Below are 17,563 nucleotides of genomic sequence, written 5' to 3'. Positions count from 1 at the left end.
TCATATAAGATGGGTGAAGTAGTGTTGAAAAAGGTGGAAAAGGAAAAGGATTTGGGAGTGATAATACAAGACCATGGGCAGTTTGAGGCTCATATTGACAAGATGTTTGGAGAAACATATAATTTGATTAGAAATATTGGATTAGCCTTTCATTATATGGATAAAGATATGATGAAGAAATTAATTAGTACGGTAATTAGACCAAGATTGGAATATGCTGGGGTGGTTTGGTCCCCTTATAAAAAGAAGCATATAAGGAAGTTGGAGAGATTGCAGAGAATGGCAACAAAAATGGTTCCGGAATTGGCAGAAATGACCTAAGAGGAGAGATTAAAAGAAATGAATTTGCTCACCTTGGAACAAAGAAGAGAAAGAGGAAATTTAATACAGGTTTATAAACTGTTGAACGGACTGGATGAAGTGGATAATGAGCAAATGATGTTGAGAGAAGAAAATTTAAATCGAACTACGAGATCGCATAGTAAAAAGATAGCCAAGGGAATGTGCTTAAAGGATGTGAAGAAATATAGTTTCCCACAGAGATGTGTGGAGGTGTGAATTAGTTTGAGTGAGGAGGTGGTATCAGCGCGGAGTGCGCATAGTTTTAAAGGAAAGTTGGATGTGTGCAGATATGGAGACGGGGCCACACGAGTATGATACCAGGCCCTGTAAAATTACAACTAGGTGAATACAACTAGGTGAATACACCTGCCGTCTGGACTTGCCCCGACGCTGTTGACATGGTGCCACACCTCCCGGAGGGAAAGGGTCTTACGCACCTTGTCCAGGAAGGAGACCCAGTACTTCTTCCTCTCCTGCTGCCGCAGATCCGTAAGGTGTCGAGCCACGGTAACCATGGCATCCCGTGACTCTGTGTCTGCTGGATTGATCTGCCAATGTCTCTGGTAGGCAGCGAGCGTCTGTTGGCAGTTCAGGATGACAGTGTCTGTAGCGTAAGTCCAGCGGCGTGGAGCATGGGCCCTTGCTGGAACCCTTGGAGTTGCGATGAATCCCTCGATGGTGTGCAGGAGTCCGTTGTACAGTGCCTCTGCATCAGCAAAGGAGCCCTTCACGGCAGCGTACCATGCCACCACATGGAAGACGAGGTCCGTCATCCTGGATGGTGGCACCATCAAGCGCTTCCTGGGCACTGCCAGGTCGGACTGCACAGGGAGGATCGTCTCCAGGGCGAAGTGGTCGCTCACCAATGACCTGACAATATAAGTTTGGGCAGTATGTGTTGGCATATTGATGAGGGCTACATAATCAAGTCTGCCTCCTTGAACATGTGTGGTCCCCAGTAAGTACAGCTGTATCTGTGGTGTCAAGGAAAACCTTCCAGCGCACACCATTGGCATTGGTGGTGAGGTGGCTTCCTAATTCCTTATGCCTCGTATTAAGGTCAGAGAGAGAGAGAGAGAGAGAGAGAGAGAGAGAGAGAGAGAGAGAGAGAGAGAGAGAGAGAGAGCTATACTGTAGGGTAAATAATTGATGTTTTAGTGCATATACACAACTTACTTAGACATCAGCACTGAATAAAATTAGACCCCGAAGGGGGAAAGGCAAAATGTTACCAGCAGATTTTTCAAGGTTCACAAGGGAATATTGTTTATGCACTGTATTCCAGTGTTGTGCTACACTACATTAACTATCAATAATGTTACCATATGCATGTTAGATATCGAAAGTCTTTGTTTCTTTGATTAAATTAGCCTTAGAATTATACACTTCTATGGAGACAACTCTCTCTCTCTCTCTCTCTCTCTCTCTCTCTCTCTCTCTCTCTCTCTCTCTCTCTCTCTCTCTCTCTCTCTCTCTCTCTCTCTCTCTCTCTGGCACTCCGTCAACACACACACACACACACACACACACCGCGTAGTGTAGTGGTTAGCACGCTCGACTCACGATCGAGAGGGCCGGGTTCGAGTCCCGGAAAGCGGCGAGGAAAATGGGCAAGGGTCTTAATGTGTGGCCCCTGTTCACCTAGCAGTAAATAGGTACGGGATGTAACTCGAGGGGTTGTGGCCTCTCTTTCCCGGTGTGTGTTGTGTTTGATGTGGTCTCAGTCCTACCCGAAGATCGGTCTATGAGCTCTGAGCTCACTCCGTAATGGGGAAGGCTGGCTGGGTGACCAGCAGGCGACCGAGGTGAATTACACACACAAAAACCGAGGAGGTGAATTACAGCATCTTCCTGAGAGCATCGCCTTCATGATCAGTGTTCCTGTGCCAGGTAAGTATGATTTTTCCGCCACTTCCTCGCTCTCTGGCGACGTCATGGTGACGTCATAGTCAGCTCGCGCTATGATTGGCTCTAATTTCGTCCCGGGACGAACCCTTCCAGACTTGGTAAATATGCGTCCCGGAGAGCTCTGATGGATGGAGACGTTCCCACACTCACTTTGTACACGTGTTTCAGTAACTGAAGATGGGATTCTGTTTGTCCCGGAACGTCACAACAACAATAAGAATATAAACGGTGTTTTTATTGTGACTTTTCTTCACTATCTATATTCAACACTTTAGCAGATCTTGACTTAATTAAGTTATATATATATATATATATATATATATATATATATATATATATATATATATATATATATATATATATATATATATATATATATTACTAAGAATCGATTTGTTAGTATCATTACTGCTTTAGGTCCAGAATATCAGCAATACCAGAGGACGCCAAGGATTCGCAGAGACGCTGAATCTTTAATCTGGAATGGAACACGATCTGATAACGCACATGTGGTACGTAAATATGATAAATAAATAAAGATAATAGCAGTGGCAAGATATCAAAATTTCATAAGATAATTGGCAAGGCATTTAGTTGTGACTTTTGATATTCATAGAGAAAGCAAATTATGATGCATGAAGTAGGTAATATAGACACCAACTGAAATGATAACTACTCCCAAGGAATTCTACTCACTGGCCTAGCGTAGGTTGTTTCTCTACTACCCAGCTCTGACAACACATTAGGACAGTCACAATCTGCCCGCTAAACACAACATTCACCTTTCACACAACACTACATGCAGCTATATAGTACATAGGCATATTCTATTAATATGTACTTTTTTTTGGTTAGTCTAATGCCAGCCTCGGGGTCACAAAAAGGGAGATAATTCTAATCCCTCAAGCTGCAACTCTTGCTTTTTTTTTTACTTTTCCCTTATGTTTTCTTATATATCTTCAACAGGAAGATTTTTAAATATTTTTTAGTTGAAATCATACGAGTTTTAGCCATCTACTTTTAGGGATGTTGATGAAACTTTCGTTGTTACATTACACATATCAAAAGCCTTTGTGATATGTATAGTCTGATTTCCAAACTACCCACCAACGATTTCTATTTCCTCTTTATAATTTCTAAGGTTTCCTTTCCGATCTTTCTATTGTTGCCGTGTAAATGGTTACTGTTCTTAAGCAACTTAACACAGAGTTCTATCCTATCACCTATTCTCTTCCTGTTATTCATTTGAGAACTGAGCCAAACTTATTACCCTATCCATTCGCACGCAAAAAATGCCACTGTACTCATTCTACCAAGACCTCTTTGTATAATGACTCACAGCGAAGCCAGAACGCTCGATCTACCTAAAATTTCTGATTAAGGTAAAACGAACTTAGCGTCCTTCAATGCCTCAAAACAATTTCTGCATCTATCAGCTGGACACAACCTCGCAGATAGCAATAACTTCTTCGTTGATATTTAGCTGTTCCTGCTCTTCTGCATTGGTTTGTTCTTTATTTGCAAACTAAACTATAGAGTTTTCACACCTATAAACAGTAACTTGTTCTGAGTCATCTCTTACCAGTTTTTCTCCCAATCCTTCCCCTCCCCCTCCCTGGTCCCACTTGCTACCTTTGTACATGCCCCTTAATGGTCCATATATGGAGTATGCTTCACATATTTGTGATATTCTACTCACATTGCAGTGTTACATTTATTGCTATACCACTATTTTCACACTAACTGTTGTTATTATCTTGTCAACTACTTGCTTGTTACCGTCTCACGGACTTGCTGCACAAGAATTCTTTCTCACACTACTCTGCACACATCTCAAGTGGTAAAGTTTGTGACTACCTGCCTGCTTCTGTATTTTCTCCTTCCTTTTGATTTGAACTCATTAATAAAGGAGGTTTCAAGAAATTCACCTTTCAATTTCAGATTATTGCTTTTTATATTTCTTTAGAGCATGGGTTTTCTCAACCTAGAGTTCGCAAATTCTTAGGGGTTCAAGATAAAAAAAAAAAAAAAAATTACAGCAGTAGCTACTTAGATGGCTGATTTAATATCATGCTTTGCAGTACATCATTGCACACTGAGTTAGAGCGATAGATGCTCTGATAATCAAGGGGATTTCTAACGAGAATAAGGTTGAGAACCCCTGCTTTAGAGACTAACAGCTCAGTGGTCCTGTTTTTCCCTAAGCTAGTTCCCCTCTCATATAGATAATAAGCGGATAGATCAGATCCTCAGATCTAAACATTTGTAAACATCCAGTGAATGGCAAAATAATAGAATGATGAATTTCATTACCATCATGTACTACTTGCAAATATGTTCGCATAACTTAAACTGTGACATGCTCTTAGTTACCGATGAATGAGTGTTCACGTACAGATAGTATACGTATGTTCAAGTGTGAACATCTGCAGGACCTATATCTGTATAGATTCTTGGAACTGTCTACAAAGTAACACTTAGAAAAAGTCAACATTCTGTTCCTAGCGTTGCACTAAACAGAAATATGCAGAGTTCATGCTAAAGTTTTCTGGAAAACCAGTAATTCCTATAATTTCGTTCGATTCGGAGGAACAAATATTTCCTCTGGTTTCTCAGAAAATTTTCCTTTCAAAGTTAACTGTCTTATGACGTGTATGTGTGTGTGTGTGTGTGTGTGTGTGTGTGTGTGTGTGTGTGTGTGTGTGTGTGTGTGTGTGTTAATTCACCACGGTCGTCTGCTGGTCACCCAGCCAGTCTTCCCACTACGGAGCGAGCTCAGAGCTCATAGACCGATCTTCGGTTAGGACTTAGACCACAACACTCGAGTTACAACCCTTACCGTAGCGTGTTCCTACCTGCCTGCCTGCCTGTGTGTGTGTGTGTGTGTGTGTGTGTGTGTGTGTGTGTGTGTGTGTGTGTGTGTGTGTGTAAAAAGATAAGAATATTTTACGAAACATTTACTTATATTTTTTTTCTTTGTTTTCAGGTTCAATTTTGGGGAAAGTAGGATATCGTCCTTCCTCAGAATCTGACACCTATCGGTGTCAGTCATCCTTCTTAAATGAGGAATGAAAATAAAAAGAAAATAAAGCAAAATGTATAGATTAATAAATCTGTGATCCTGAAAGATGACTTGGTATCATACATCCTGGCGCTCCCATCTCATTTGTGCACACGATGTAACACTGCTGGAGTGTATGGGGAACTGGAACTAGTTGTTACACAGGTAATCTGTTACACGACCGTTATTTCAAAGCTCCCAATGTGGATGGCGCGCAGGACTCCGGCCGTGTAAAAGCCTTCTTCAAGCCATCATAACTGCCACTGAGTGTTGCACTGACAGATGTTCGCAGCCAAAGGTATGGCTTAAAAGCCGACTTTTTACGGAAAAGTATTTTTTGTCGCAACAGTTAATCCTTGATTAACCAAACAGGCGTGATATCATTGAAGTTGTTTGTACCTCATCAGGATGTACTTGGAATGTTCTTTGATACATGAAATTATTCCATGGATATCTCACAATGTTAGTGCTAGAAGCATGGTTGTACACGAAAATGTATTGATGGGCCTAATTGTTACAGTGTATCAAGATATGAAACAACTAAAGCCCTCGTATTTCAGGGTAACACACCATGCTCAGAAATTACAGAAGGAAGACTACCACAGGGAATATCTCTCCTGATGTCATGGAATAAGCTGCTAGGAAAGTTATGGTTGAAAATGAATCGCTGTGGAATATTGCTAAAGATTTTGAAGTAAGTGAAATGCCTCTTGAAACTAATCTAATCGCTGCGCTAATATTTCATACAAGATTGACGTCAGCTGTACAAAAAAAAAAAAAAAAAAAAAGGAAAAGGAAAAGGGAAGCAGCCTGGCAATGTGCAAGACATATATTGGAAATGCATCATATGCTCAGATTGGTAGCCTAATTTAATTAACTCCCTTTTAGCCTCAAGGCATGTAGTACTGTGCGGTATGATTAATTAATTAATTCGTACCAAAAGAAAAGTACAGTACTGTAATTTAGTACTGTACCAGTAAATCACACTCGTACTGTACTGGTACGCTAATATATCGTACCGTAATTTCGTACCTCATTTCGTACCATGCATACAGAGTACTGATAATTATGATAAATTATACACATATGGTACAGTGTATATTATTTTATTTCTATAACATGTTATATTTCATGGCATTCAATATACTATGAATATCACTAACCTAGGAAAAGCATATTACTTTAGAAATACAATTACACTTATTTACAGACGCATCATGTGTTGCAACGCAGCAACATTATTGCATCAATTATGTCTGCCTTTAGACTTAGACGTCGCTCATTCATTGTGAAGCGCAAACCCGAGAAAGTCCTTTCCACGCTGGCTTGCGTAACATGAAGCCCAACTGCCACTTCAGCAATTTTTTTTAGTTGAGGTTGAGGATGACAGTTCCACCAATGAAAAATATTTTCACTTCTGCTCACCCGTGGAGTGTTATCAAAGCTCTCAACAACTAGAGAACCTTCATGTATATTAGTGGCTGCTTTGGCCCAAGCTGAGGTATCACTGTGATACAACAAGATATCAATTGAGGCGTTGTGTGACGGAGGGAGTAAAGCGCCGTCATAGACGAAATTGAGTTATGTATAGCACTGTCTTCGCCAGAGTCTCAGCTTTCCAGCGGTACCAAACTTAGGAGTAAGCGCCAACGCCTTCATGGTCAAAAATCCCATAACGTAACATTAACTTTTCTCCGTACTGTAGCTCCATCCGTCATGCATCAACTCAGCCTTCACGAGGGGATATAAGTGACAAGCCGAGTGACCAATCCCTTGCTGCGTAGCGTACCGCATAGCTCTGCCTCGGCCAATCACTGTCTGCCGTGCATCCCCAGCTGCCCGCGGCCCGCCACCAGCCAAGCCAGTCTACGCTATTGTCTCCGCAAGCCCCGTGATTAATAACTTTTTTTTTTTTTTTTCATAACGTTGGTCAGTAGATACCGTGTTATGGCTTCTAACAGTGGTGAGGGGAGTGCCGAAGGGGGCTTTATTAGGACGCAAAACAGGCCCCAGCCCTAGTGAGTGGAAGAGAATTGTGGCGAAAACCAAACGGAACACCGGCCAGGAATACGTGAGCCGAGATACAGGGAAAGTTGTAAAAAAGCGTGAGGAAGGGCTTGCATGCAAGGATGGTTGCTATGATAAGTTGGGCTTAGATAACATTAGGAAAATACATGAATCCTTTTGGAGTATTTCTTTTCCTTTTTTCATGTCATCTACTCTACTTTTTCTCCTCTTAATCTCTCTTTTGCGATTTTGAAGATCTTTTTTATTGTGTTTTATTGTTATTTTGTATTTTACTAGGATGTGATTATGATTGTGTGGGTTTGGAGTCATGTTGCAAGCACTATAGTAGGATATTGATTGAATAAAACAAGAGGAGAAAAACGCGATCAAAGTTTTGCGTCATTTGGAATGCGATAGCTAAAAAACGTATCAAGCTAGAGAGCTGAGATTGGTCTTAAATAAAAGCTTAGGATATTTACTTTATGCATGGTATTATAGTTTTTCAACAACGTATCATAGTTCTGAGATGTAAACCAATGACCACATTTTTCGCCGATTTAACACTGTGAATAAAAGCTAAAAAATCATTTCACCGTTAATCCTTTCATATTATGGCAAGACTATGTGTTTGATTTTATAATAGACATAAAGTAGACATTCTAAGCTTTCTTTTAAGACCAACCCCAACTCTCTAGCTTAATCCGTTGCTGAGGTATCGCATTCCAAATGTCGCAAAAATTTGACCGCATTTTTCTCCGTTTTTTTTTTTTTTTTTGGCGCTTATCGCCCTACGTCACGCAACGCCTCAATTATGTTTTCATCACTCTCAGCCTCTGGATTCTCCTCAAGACTCGATTCCAGCATTCTCTTGGTTCATTTTCTTATCATCTTTATTGACTTCCATCACTCTTTTCCACAGTGGGGCTTGATATAACACTTAAAAGATATGAAAAACATGATTCAAGCAACAATATTACAATAAGTTTCGTTTACCTATTTGTGTTTTCAAATTAAAAAAATTTTGATGGTAACAAAACAGAATATAAAAATCTTCACAAGAGAAGAAATCTGTTTCCTTTATTTGGCTAGAAAGGTAAAATTTTTTTGTATTCAGAAAATGTAATATAATGCAGTTTGGCTGTGCTTTCCATCTCAACATTTTGATTTGTTTTGGCACGTTGTTTTTAATGACATACCTTTTGTTGGACTGCACTATGTAAACAAACCACCCAGTAAGGATATTATATTTTGGCTATTAGTTAAATTATTTGTCACTTCTAAAAATGTAGTGTATACCATTCTGGGAGCTTGTTTTCTTTTGGCGATTTTTAAAATGCATTATGTACGTAAATATTGATCCACAAGGGGCACCTCCGCCCTGTCTTCCACCGAGGTTAGTCCACCAATGTTTGCCTGCACTCTTCCTGTGTTTCCAGACCCATAGAGTAAAGCAAAGTGAGAATCAATTACCAAATCAGATAAATAGCCATTACTGTGTTAAATAAGGTGACGGTTATGTATACTCCTGTTTCAGACCGCCATATGCCCATCATGACCAGGACCCAAACCCCGCCCACCAACTCACGTCCCGCCCCGTGTCAACTTGTCAACATTTACTTCAATTCTTACTGTATCCTGCTGCTGCCCGCATGAAATATATAAAGTGTAGTTAGAGGAGGAAGAAATGAAGAATGGATGTATGTGAGGGAGTGTAGTATTAGTAGTATTGGCTATATTATTTTTATCATTATTATTATTATTATTATTATTATTATTATTATTATTATTATTATTATTATTATTATTATTATTATTATTATCATCATTATTATTATTATTATTATTAGTAGTAGTAGCAGTAGTAGTAGTAGCAGCAGCAGTAGATGTGTCATTATCATTCTTATGAGTGTTAATGTGTGTGTGTGTGTGTGTGTGTGTGTGTGTGTGTGTGTGTGTGTGTGTGAGCGCGCGCGCGTGTGTGCGTGTATTCACCTAGTTGTATTCACCTAGTTGTAATTTTTACAGGACCTGGGTATCATACTCGTGTGGCCCCGTCTCCATATCTACACACATCCAACTTTCCTTTAAAACTATGCACACTCCTCGCTGACACCACCTCCTCACTCAAACTGTTCCACACCACACATCTCTGTGGGAAACTATATTTTTTCACATCCCTCAAGCATATTCCCTTGGCTATCTTTTTACTATGCGATCTCGTAGTTCTATTTAAATTTTCCTCTCCCAACATCATTTGCTCATTATCCACTTCATCCAAACCGTTCAACAGTTTATACACCTCTATTAAATCTCCTCTTTCTCTTCTTTGTTCCAAGGTAAGCAAATTCATTTCTTTTAATCTCTCCTCATAGGTCATTTCTGCCAATTCCGGAACCATTTTTGTTGCCATTCTCTGCAATCTCTCCAACTTCCTTATATGTTTCTTTTTATAAAGGGACCAAACTATCCCAGCATATTCCAATCTTGGTCTAATTACAGTACTAATTAATTTCTTCATCATATCTTTATCCATATAATGAAAGGCTAATTCAATATTTCTAATCAAATTATATGTTTCTCCAAACATCTTGTCAATATGAGCCTCAAACTGCCCATGGTCTTGTATTATCACTCCCAAATCCTTTTCCTTTTGCACCTTTTTCAACACTACTCCTTCACCCATCTTATATAACCCTCTTAGCCGTCTTCCACTCTTCCTTATCTCCATTACATGACTTTTGCTCAGATTAAATTCCATCTTCCACCTCTTGCTCCACTCCCAAATCCTATCTAGATCTGCCTGTAAAATTTCACAATCTTCTTCACTCTTCACACACCTACACAATTTCGCATCATCCGCAAACAAATTAATATAACTGTTTACTCCCTCTGGAATATCATTAATATAGACAAGGAAAAATATTGGAGCCAGCACTGAACCTTGTGGGACTCCACTCTCCACCACCAACCAGTCCGACTTTGTATCCCTTATTACCGTTCTCATCTCCCTCCATCTCAAATAGTTTTCCATCCATTTTAACAATTTTCCCTTCAGTCCTCCATAAATCTCTAATTTCCATAGCAGTCTCCTGTGAGGTACCTTGTCAAAAGCTTTTTTTAAATACAAATATACGCAGTCCATCCATCCCTCTCTCTCTTGTATTTTGTCAACCACCCTCAAATAAAAGCTCAGTAGATTCGTTACACATGACCTCCTTTTCCTAAAGCCAAATTGATGATCCGATAATAACTTATGATCCTCCAAGAACCGTATCGAATATTTCTTTATCACCCTCTCACAAATCTTACCGACCACACTTGTTAAAGACACAGGTCTATAGTTAAGAGGCTCTTCCTTACTGCCTCCCTTATAAATGGGCACCACTGCAGCTCTTTTCCACTCCACCGGTACTTCCCCGGTTTCTAATGAGTACCTTATAATATCATATAATGGATCTATCAGTTCTTCTCTACATTCCTTTAATAATTTTTCTGAAACTTAATTTTTTTTTTTTTTTTTTTTTTTACGTAGGGCAAAAAAAAGAAAGTTAGAAAAAAGCCCACTTGAGCGCTCCAAAGAGTACAAAAAGTGCCAAAACCGTCAGCCAGAATTAGGGGAGCAAATGCCTCGATACCTCCTCCTTAAAAGAAGACAAGTTGTAGGAATTCGGAAATACAGATGCAGGGAGGGAGTTCCAGAATCTACCAATGAAAGGGATGAATGATTGAGCGTACTGGTTAACTCTTGCATTAGGGAGTTGGACAGAATAGGGATGAGAGGAAAAAGAAAGCCTTGTGCAGCGTGGCCACAGGAGGAGGGCAGGCATGCAGTTAGCAGGATCAGTAGAACAGTTACCATGAAAATAGCGATAAAATATAGAAAGGGATGCAACATTTCGGCGGTGAGAAAGAGACTGAAGACAGTTAGTCAGAGGAGGGGAGTTGATGAGACGAAGAGCTTTCGATTCCACCCTATCAAGCAAAGCTGTGTGACTAGAACCCCCCCAAACATGCGAAGAGTACTCCATACAGGGACGGATAAGGCCCTTATACAGAGTAAGCAGTTGGAGGGGCGAGAAAAACTGGCGGAGACGCCTCAGAACACCTAATTTCTTAGAAGCTGTTTTAGCAAGAGATGAAATGTGAAGTTTCCAGTTAAGATTATGAGCAAAGGACAGACCGAGGATATTTATTGTGAAAGTGGGAGAGAGTTGAGTGTCATTGAAGAAGAGGGGATAGTTGTCTGGAAGTTTGTGTCGAGTTGATAGATGGAGGAATTGAGTTTTTGAGGCAATGAAAACTACTAGATTTTCTCTGCCCCAATCGGAAATTTTAGAAAGATTGGAAGTCAGGCGTTCCGTGGCGTCCCCGCGTGATCTGTTAATTTCCTGAAGGGTTGAACGTCTCTGAAAGAACGTGGAAAGATGTAGGGTGGTATAATCAGCGTAAGAGTGGATAGGGCAAGAAGTTTGGTTAAGAAGGTCATTAATGAATAATAGAAAGAGAGTGGGTGACAGGACAGAACCCTGAGGAACACCACTATTAATAGGTTTAGGAGAAGAACAGTAGCCGTCTAACCCAGCAGCAATAGAGCAGTCGGAAAGGAAACATGGTCCCATCGCTTTATCATCTTTTAAGTTCCTCCAACGTTTTATATAACTCTTTTTTAGGTATCTTAATGTCATGCATGTGCACATATCCTTCTATATTTTGAGGCTTTACAAACATTGTTTCTTTAGTAAATACTTGTTGAAACCTATTTTTTAGCAATTCCGCGATATTCTTAGGGTCATCTACTATCCCTTGCTCTCCTTTTAATCTTTTAATGGGCTCTCTTTTTAAGTTTAACATTTATGAACCTGTAAAACAATTTTGGATGTTCCTTACTCTTGTCTACAATATCTTTCAAATATTCTTTCTTCCTCTCTCCTTACTCTCACAGACTCATTTCTCGCCACTCTATAATTCTCCTTATTTAGTATATTCCTGTTCTTTTTCCATTTTTTCCAAGCCACATCTCTCTTTTCTTTAGCCTTAACACAAGTTGCATTAAACCTCTCAGTTTATCGAGGGCTTTTACCAAGTGAATTTTGATTTTTTCTGGCATTTCATAAAGTCTGTATAAATTTTTTAGTGCTGCTAGTGCTTTATTTTTCCTGTCCAGGATGTGTTTGCTGTATCCATCCCTTGTAATTATTAAACCTAAACATTTACCCTCGTTCCTGAAGTGTATGAAATTATCTTCTATGTTGAGAGGGTTAGTATAACTTGCACCAAGATGTAATGGTGTAAATTTGGTTCAATTAGTTTTTATTCACCATAGTTTTTCAAAATTGTTAATATTCCTGATTTCTCTTTCTGTTTGAATGTTTATCGTGTTTTTTTTTATTTGCCAGGGCATCAAATTATTTGTGATATATCATCTGCATAGCTAATGTTGAGGTGTCTGTTTGATGATTCTATATCGTTTGTATATATAGTGTACAACGTAGGTGAGAGGACGCTACCCTAAGGTACACCACACGTCAGGTCGAAAGCAGGGTCAGTATAATTGCTTATTTTGATTGAGGCAGAACGGTCGTCTAGGAAGTCGCATACTAATCTTTCTATTGTGGGTAATTCTAAATTTATTATTTTGTACTTTAGTCCATAGTGCCAAACTTTTTCGAAGGCCTTAGTTACGTCTCTTAAAATCACTTGACATTGTCCTGTGTTGGCCTTATTCTGTGCAATTTTTTCTGTGATCATGGCTATGGCATGTGTTGTTCCCCTGCCGCTTCTAAAGCCGAATTGATTTTGGTTGTATTTATTGTTGACTTTAAGGTAAGTTCTGAGTCTATTGTTTATTATTCTTTCTAATATTTTGCCAGGAACTTCTAGAAGGGATATTGGCCTGTAATTTTCAACTTTGTGTGGTGTTTTTCCTTGTTTTGGGATTAGTCTAACTATTGCTTTTTCTATTTATCAGGAAAGTAGCCAACAGACATGGTACTATTAAATGTGTGAGTTAGTCTTAAGAGTGACTCTTGTGGTAATTTTTTTTAATATTGTTTTATTGACTCTGCTATCTCCAGGTGTTCATTCCTTTATGGTTTAGATTATTTGCTTAACGTCATCAATTGTGATTTTTCCATTGATAAAACTTGTGCCTAAGCGTGAGATGAGTTTTCAAACGGTGTTATTCTATGTAAATTATTCCATAAGTAAGTCAAAACTTCTTCATTGGTATCCTCTTCTGCTTCATCGTTATTAAATATTTGTTCCTAATATTCTCGATGGAGTGTTTCTTTATCCGTATTACTATAAGTTTTTATATCTCGATGATTTAGTATATATTGTGGTTCAGGTGTGCTGTTACCAGTTATCACTTTCATTTTTTCCCCAAAATTTCTCAGGATTCCTATATAAATTTGAGACCATTGTAATTAATTGTTGCCAGCTTCTGTTGTTGTCTTTAATCAATCTCTCATTCAAAGTATTTTAGAGGTGTCTGAAAGTTCTGTAGTGTAGTCCAGCCGTGTATTGTTGAGTGTTGCTTTAATTAATCAAATCTTAACAATATTTGTTTAGTTTCTTCACTATGTTTAGGTGTTGGTAGTTGACGATAGCTTGTGAGTGGGATGTATTTCTTGATCGCCTTTTCTATAGTGTTCTGCCAGTTGAATACTGCGGTATCTTTTTCCTCCAGATCTTTGTGATTTAGATTGTCATTGTTTAGATTACTTGTGATATATTCCTTTAATTTTTCCCAGTCTGCATGAATTGCATTGAGTCTAGGTGGAGCTAGAATTAATATAGGTGAAGCTGTGATAGTTGTAACAATCGGAATGTGATCACTGGTGGCAAGTGGTCCGGGAACTGAGTATATGTTGTGATGCGTTCTGTAATTTGTGAGAGTGATGTCAGGGGTTGTTCCTCTTCCTTGGGCATAGAATGTAGGAAAATTGGTGCCAATGTGTTGCAGAGTTCTGTTATGAATGAGAGTGTGTATTTGTTTACCTTTGGTATTTGAATGTTGGTAGCCTAAACAAGGATGATTGGCGTTGAGATCAGCAAACATGTAAACTGGTATGTGTCTTCTGAATAGCCTGATAAAGTCTGGAATTGGGATATATGCACGGGCAGGTGGTTGGTATAAAGTAGCAACAATAAGATTACCTGTTGTTATCTCTATTTTGATTGCTATCAGATCTGAGATGAAATCGTCCAAAGTTTTGTATTGCATGTTTTTCTTAATTACAATAGCAGTACCATTAAGTAAGTAAGTAAGTTTATTTGGATTCTTCATGTGCATTACAGGCATAGTATAAAACCACTGAATGTACATAGATATTTCCTCCAGGATGACCAACTAAAGTTTAACAACTTATTTCCAGTAGGGTCCCTTTTTCTATCCAGCAAGATGGGGCAGACAGCACAGGAGTCATTATACATATAGAAATGGCACACAGTAATACTAAATCTAAGACTTATTTACCTACTCTTCCATAAAATTAACAGTAAAGCCTAAATCTACATTCTAAGACAGTCATGGTTAAAAATAAACATAGTCATTTGATTCAGCAGCTCTTTCTTCATCCTGTAAATATTTCCTGAGAGCTACTTTGAACAGGTGTTTGGATTTTATGATTTGTAGGTTTTTTGGTAATGAGTTCCAGTCTCTAATGGCTGTGTGATAGAATGTATGTGCTGAGGGACCCTGTGCGATTGACATACAAAAGTTCAAATCATTATTTCTTGTCCTAATTGTATGGGTATCTGTTTTCCTTTGGAAGTGTTCTGCAAGATATGTTGGTCCTCTGTTGTTATGAATATTGTGTGCGTGGCTTAATTTTAATTCTTTTACCCTATTCTTAACACTAAGCATATTTACTTGTTTTCTCTCCGCTTGTCCTATATGAGATCTGGGGTCTAAGCCTAAAATAAATCTAATAATCTTGTTTTGACATATTTGTAGTTGTTTCTTAGATCTACTTGTCAGTCCAGAGTACCAAGAGGAGCATGCATAATCAAAATGAGGTTGAATTAGGGCGCTACATAAGGTTTTCTTAATTTTCTTATCAAGGTCCTTTGCTTGTCTGTACATGAATTTTAACCTTGCATTTATCCTCTTGATAATCTGTGTACAGTTTAGCTCTCCTGAGACATACTGATCCAAAAGAACTCCTAAGTATTTTACTGATTTTACACCATTTAATTCCTGACCCAGACATGTTATATTAAAATCATCTACATTTTTAGTTTTGTTTTGATCCCACTAACATAATTTCCGTTTTTCCTAAATGCAGAGACAGCTTGTTATTTATCATCCAGGTGTTACATGATTCCAGTTCTTTACTTAGTCTATTTTTAATAATATCTACATCCTTGTGTGGAACAATCAAAATGCTGTCATCTGCATATAGCAACAGTTTACATGAGACACTGATTTTCATGTCATTTACATAACACAGGAACAGTAGTGGACCTAAAATGCTCCCTTGTGGTACCCCACAGGATATATTTCTGGTTTCCGAGCAATGTTCATCAATTTTCACGATTTGGCTTCTTCCACTTAGATAAGAGTAAAACCATTCCACTGACTCTACACCCATTGCTTTTAATTTTTCACACAAGATATGGTGGTCAACAGTATCAAATGCTTTTTGCAGATCCAGGAGAGCTAAGCCCGTATACATCCCTTTTGACATATTAGTTTTTAGTAAGTCTAGTAAATGAGTCAGACATGTATCTGTGGAATGACTGTCTCTAAAACCTGATTGAAATTCATAAATGATATTGTTTTCTTTTAGGTAATTCGATAACTGATCATATATAGTTCTTTCTAGTACTTTAGATATTATATTAAGGATACTGACTGGTCTGTAGTTACTTACTTCTTGCCTGTTACTCTTTTTGTACAGTGGTTTTACTCTAGCTTCTTTGAATCCTTGTGGCACTTCATTTGTATATATTGACTTATTGATAATGTGAGTTATTGGACCTTTTAGTATTGGTGCTCCATCTTTTATATACCTCGCTGGTATACAGTCTAAACCGGTACTTTTATTTATTTCTAGTTTCTTTAGTAAATTGAATACATAATCTTCAGTTGTCCCAGTAAGTTTGAACTTATTTTCTATAAGTCCTTTGGATCTGTAGTAGTTTTTGAAATTATAAGAGTCCGTAGTGAAAATCCTATCCGCATATGGCAATTTACTAACCAACTTTGATGCTATGGTTGTAAAGAATTTGTTAAAGTATGATGCTATTTTCTTTCCGTCAAAACATAGTTCTTCCTCAATTTTAAGCACTGTTTTGTATCTTCTTTTGATTTTCCAGAATAACCTAAATTTTTGAGCCGTTGCCATAATTTCTTGCTATTGTTATAGTTTTCTTGTATTTTATCGGAGATATATGTAGATTTTATCTTTCTTATATTTTGTTGTAGTTTGTTTCTTGATTTGCAGAATTTGTCATATTTATCTTTGCTGTTTTTATCCTTTTTATATTCACCTAAAAGTCTATCTCTTTCTTTAATCATGTCTAGCACTTGCGGAGTTATCCATGGTTCGGTTCTTTGTTTAATTCTAATTTCTTTTACCGGAGCTACCTTGTCAATTACTTTAATTAAAATGTTTTAAAATTGTTCCATGCTTCATCGACTGTTTCTGCCTCATAAACATTGTTCCAGATTTGGCTCCCTAATTCCTCATTGAATATCTGTGCATCATATGTTTTCATTGATCTGATCTTGATACTCTTATGACTATTTATACATGCCTTCACTGTCTTTCTAGTACAGTATATTACATAGTGATCACTAATTCCTATTGGCAGTACTCCCTGTTGACTAATTTTTTTCAGGTTTACTACATATTATATGGTCTAAAATAGCTGATGATTTACCAGTTTCCCCTGGTCACCTCACTTATTAGTTGTTCCATACCAAACATTTTCATGAAGTTTACATACCTTTTGTACAGTTGCCCTATTCTCTTAAGAAAACATATATTCATATCACCCTGAATTATCACTTCATCCTCTTGGGAAAATTTTGTAACATTTTCTTCTAGCAAATCTAAGAAATTATTTTGCTGCGGAGGTCTGTAGCAACAACCAACAATAATAGGTCTTGTTTTTGGCAAAAGTACTTCACACCAAATAACTTCAAGTCCATCAGTGTCTATATCATTCCTCTGGTTGAAGGTTAAACATGATTTTATATACATACACTCCTCCTCCATTCCTATTTCTATCTTTTCT

At 38.1% G+C, this 17,563-nt stretch overlaps 1 long non-coding RNA gene across 1 annotated transcript; it reads left to right on the top strand.

The window, feature by feature from the left end:
• The first annotated feature begins 2,681 nt into the window (after positions 1-2,681).
• On the top strand, positions 2,682-5,377 carry LOC123504001. Its single transcript, XR_006674675.1, has 2 exons — positions 2,682-2,762; positions 5,237-5,377. It is a non-coding gene; the product is annotated as an uncharacterized LOC123504001 (long non-coding RNA).
• Positions 5,378-17,563: the final 12,186 nt, after the last annotated feature.

The sequence above is a fragment of the Portunus trituberculatus genome, chromosome 15, assembly GCF_017591435.1.
Source record: "Portunus trituberculatus isolate SZX2019 chromosome 15, ASM1759143v1, whole genome shotgun sequence".
Lineage (NCBI taxonomy): Eukaryota > Metazoa > Arthropoda > Malacostraca > Decapoda > Portunidae > Portunus > Portunus trituberculatus.
This window is presented reverse-complemented; position numbering and strand designations above follow the sequence as displayed.